The 4274-nt window shown below is 61.2% G+C and overlaps 1 pseudogene; it reads right to left on the bottom strand.

The window, feature by feature from the left end:
- Window positions 1-575: 575 nt before the first annotated feature.
- Window positions 576-3951, bottom strand: LOC133078779 (leukocyte immunoglobulin-like receptor subfamily A member 6; annotated as a pseudogene).
- Between the last annotated feature and the right edge of the window lie 323 nt (window positions 3952-4274).

Consider the following 4274-nt stretch of genomic DNA (forward strand, 5'->3'; position numbering starts at 1 on the left):
TGGAAACCAGGGCATAAAACTGCAGTGGAAATGATCTAATCATGATGCTTTGTATAAAGGACTCATCTGTGTGCATCGGGGTCAACATTGAGCTGTGCTCCAGCTGGATCAGACTCAGTTTTCTGGGAAAGAGAATTCTACTCATTACTTCCCCACTCTGCCTTCAGCGCATTCACACGGGTACCACGAGGTTGGCCACGAAGAGAGTATTTACACTAAAGAAAGAGACAAATGGCACACATCTGGGCTTTTTACAAAATGATAAATTCCTAAGCCCGTTTACCAGCACAGCAGCTGGCTGTCACTTCAAACGCCAGGGTGTTCCTTCACACTGATGGTGTTTCTGGAGAAACTATACCAGGTGTCATCTGACGAGGAGAGAAGGGCTTGAGGGGTCCAGAGAGAGTTTTAGGGAAGAGTTTTGGATTTATCTGTTCGAAACAGGACCCCAAGTTCACCCATTTATTCAGTTACTTTAACGACATTCTGTTTCTGAGTGAAGGGATGGAGGTCGATAGCACGCAGCAGCCAATGTGGAAATTAAAAATAAACAAATGTATTACATGAAAGTGGGCCAGAGCATGAAGGTACGTAAGGTGTGGACGCAGACCTGCCACGTGGGATGTGCCTCACGGCACAGGGGTGAGAGGGGACGGGGCCGTCAGGGAGAGTCAGCACTGGTGGGGAGGGAAGGCACCACGGTTGACCGAGGCCCAGGCCTCCACAGGGACTCCCAGACCTTCTCCTGCACCCACACCGTGTCTCTCCGTCCCCGCTCAGACACTTCACACAACACATGCTGCAGATCCTCTTCCAGAACCTCCTGGGCACGTAAGGTCATGTCCAGGGCTCCACCACTCGGGACGGTGCGTGGTTCCCTCTTGTGTTCAGCTCCTGGCTGCATCTTGGGTTCCTCCGTGGCCGTGTGGAGCCTGAGAGAGCAGAATCCCGAGGCCCAGCAGGATCGAGCCAGCCACGCCCATCCGGATGAGATTCTCCACTGTGTAGTCTTGGGGGTGTGAGGCTAGGATTTGTGGACAAAGAGGTCACAGAGGTCAGAGCAGATCAGAATCACCCCAGAATCCAGGGTGTCCACCCAGGGAACCCGCCTCCCCTTGACAGGACATGACCCTCGGAGCCCAGCCCCATATCTGAGCGATTTTACCTCTCGTGGGATCTGACTTGTTTTGTGATGGGTGGATGGCGTCAGCTGCTCCTGAGAATCATAAAGTGAGGGTGTGAGTGAGCTGAGGGGCATTAGATCCGCCGAGAGTCTCCAACTGCCCTGGGGTGGCCAGTGCTCCCCGTGAGCAGAGAGGCCTCAGGGGCTCCCCAGTTGTTGAACTGGGGCCTGTACCTGGGGGCTGGGGCCCCCTGCGGGTCCTGGGAATGAGGACAGGAAGGGGGTGGGGCTGACCCTGGATTCCCACCTCACTAAACTCTTCCCCTCACCTGCCCTGTGTCCTACCCAAGACCCTCCCTCTGCCCACCTGTCACCTCCAGGATCCCAGGTGAGGGGGTGGGGTGGGAGGGGATGGGAGGGCCTCTGAGGGGCAGATCCCCCTCTGGGTGACCCTCCCTCACAGCCCCCTCACTCACACCCCAGCCCAGAGTGCTCAGGGGATGGAGCCCTGAGCTGAGTCAGAAAGGACAGGGTCAGGGTCCCTCACCTGAGACCATGAGCTCCAGGGGGGCACTGGCCTGTGACAGCAGGTAGGGGTCACTGCTGAGTGAGCTGTAGCACCTGTAGGTCCCATTGTGGGCTGAGGTCACAGGACTCATGGAGAATTCGGCCTGGAAATGCCGACCTCGGTACTTTGATCTAAGACGCAGTGGGGGATGGGCTGCCCCCTCCTTGGACAGAACGAAAGTTTCCTTTGTGCTCCCTGACTGACACAGCAGGGTCACGTTCTCTCCTGAGGCCACCACGGGGCCCGGCTGCACCGAGAGGGAGGGCGTGTCAGGGGACCATCCTAGAGAGAGGAAGGGGGGTGAGGGGCTGTCGGCCCCCCTGGTTCTGAACTGCGACTCAGCAGGGCCTCCCTGAGGCCCCTCATCTCTGTCTGTCTCTGTTTTCTCTGAGTCTCTCCCTCTCCCTGCCCACCCCCGTCTCTCTCTGTCTCTCTCCCTCCCTGGGGACCCCGCACGCCTGGTCCCAGCATCACCACCTGGGGCTCCCCCGGCAGGGCCTGTGCAGAGTCTGGGTCCCTGACTGACCCGCTGGCTCCTCACCTGCCACCAGGACGTCCAGGGGGTCACTGGGGGCCGACCACTCGGAGGAGAGGTTGTGTCCACCGTAGCATCTGTACCGGCCCCCGTGGGTGTTGGTCACCGGGCCCAGGGGGAAGTCGGCCTGAGAGAGCCCAGCCTGGGGCTGCCGGCCAGGGCGCTGGGGGAGGGCCTGTCCCCCCTCCTGGGACAGAGCGAATCTGTCATAGCCGACGTCAGAGCGACACTGGAGGGTCAGGCTCTGTCCAGAGGCCACGACAGGGCCCTGCGGGGTCAGGAGGGAGGGCTTCCCAGACACACCTGGGGGAAGACCAGCCCTGGGCTGTCGGGGCTGGTTCCTGCCATGAAGCCCCTTCTCCCGTCCTGGTCCCCAGGCCTCACTGTCGCTCACACTCTGTGTCTCTGTCCTGTGCGCCCCACTCCCCCCTCACCCCACCCTCTCATCTGGGACAATCCTGGGAGAAAAGCATCAAATAATCTGTCTCGTGCCTCAAAAAGTGCGTGAGGCCAGGGTGGGACTTCCTCACCTGGGACCAGGAGCTCCAGGGGGTCACTGGGGGCCGACCACACCTGGGGGGTGTCCCTGTTAAAGCCGTGACATCTGAACGTCCACCTGTGGCTGGGGGTCACGGGGCCCATGGGGAGCAGGGCCTTAGTCTGCCCATAGGGGCGTCGCTGTGCATCCAGGGTCCAGGAGGACTTGGGTTCTCCTTCCTTAGTCAGAATGAACCCGTCCCATCCCTGCCATGAGCCACACTGGAGGGTCACGGTCCCTCCCGAGGTCACCACAGGGCTCGGCAGGGCTGAGAGGGTGGGTTTGTTGTGGACCCCTAGGAGAGAAGGAGGGAGCTTGTGAATGGGGCTCACAGCCCCCTCGCCTCCCCCAGGGCTGGGCTGTGAGAGGGACACACCCCTGAGAGCAGACCCCCTTCCTGAGGGCAGAGCCTGAGGCTGGGACCCCCGAGTGTCCTCTCACCTGTCACCACCAGCTCCAGGGGGTCACTGCGCTCTGACCAGACAGTGGGGCTGAGATAGTAACAGTGATATCTCCCTGCGTCGGGCTGTGTCATGTGTGGGATGGAGAACTTGCCCTTGTCCCTGGGCTCCAGTGGGGGCTGTCTGTCCCAGGGAGCTGAGCTTCCCTCTTTATCCAAATGGAACTCCCGGGCCCCCAGGGTCCCCTGACACCAGATGGTCACGGGGCTCCCCCAGGGGATCACAGAACCTGGCTCAGCCCAGATGGTGGGTTTGGGGAGGGTGCCTGGGAGGAAATCAGAGGCTGGGTCACAAGACGTCCTCACCCTCAGGTCCCCAGCTCTCAGCCCCAAACCTCCCAGACTCCCCCTCCTTCAGCCCAGAACTGCTGTTCCCCATCCCCATTGCCTGGGGGTGGCCCCTTGTCCCCATGAGCAGGAGGGAGCTGGGACACCTGGGGACAGACTCACCTGCCTGCACATGGGTCCTCAGGCCCACACTCAGCCCTGGAAGAGAGACCCCTGTGAGAGATTTGCCCTGAATCCTGAGCAGCGCCTCTCCTCCCCGTGAGCCTCCTGAGTCCTGGGGTCTCCTGACAGAGCAGCCTGGCTGTGGGGAGGGGTCCCTCCGTGACTAGGGCTTCCCCTCCCCCTCCTCCATCTCACCGAGGCAGAGCAGGGCCGTGAGGCTGGGGGTCATGGCGTCTCGTCCCTGTGGTCCAGGCGGTGCAGATGGAGGAGACCATGGTGCCCTCAGGACGGAGACCCGAGGATGTGTCCACTGGGAGGCTGGTCCTCCCCGTCACGGGGCTGTCACGTCAGCAGCCCCACAGGAAGGGGAACTGCCCCTGCTTGACAGCCTGGCCCTGGTTTCCATGACAGAGCAACAAACCAACCCAGTGACTTCCTGAGACGCCCCTTCCAGGTGAGGGTGACCCGGGCGCGTCCTTCCCTCTCAGAGCCTCCCCGTGGGGTCTCCTTCATCCTCAGCCCGTCCATCAGCACGTCCCTGTGGGGTCCTCACCATAGACGGGGGTCACGCAGGCCCTGGAGATGCTTTAGGGAGGATGC

Source organism: Eubalaena glacialis, chromosome 18 (genome assembly GCF_028564815.1).
Source record: "Eubalaena glacialis isolate mEubGla1 chromosome 18, mEubGla1.1.hap2.+ XY, whole genome shotgun sequence".
In the NCBI taxonomy this organism is placed as follows: Eukaryota; Metazoa; Chordata; class Mammalia; order Artiodactyla; family Balaenidae; genus Eubalaena; species Eubalaena glacialis.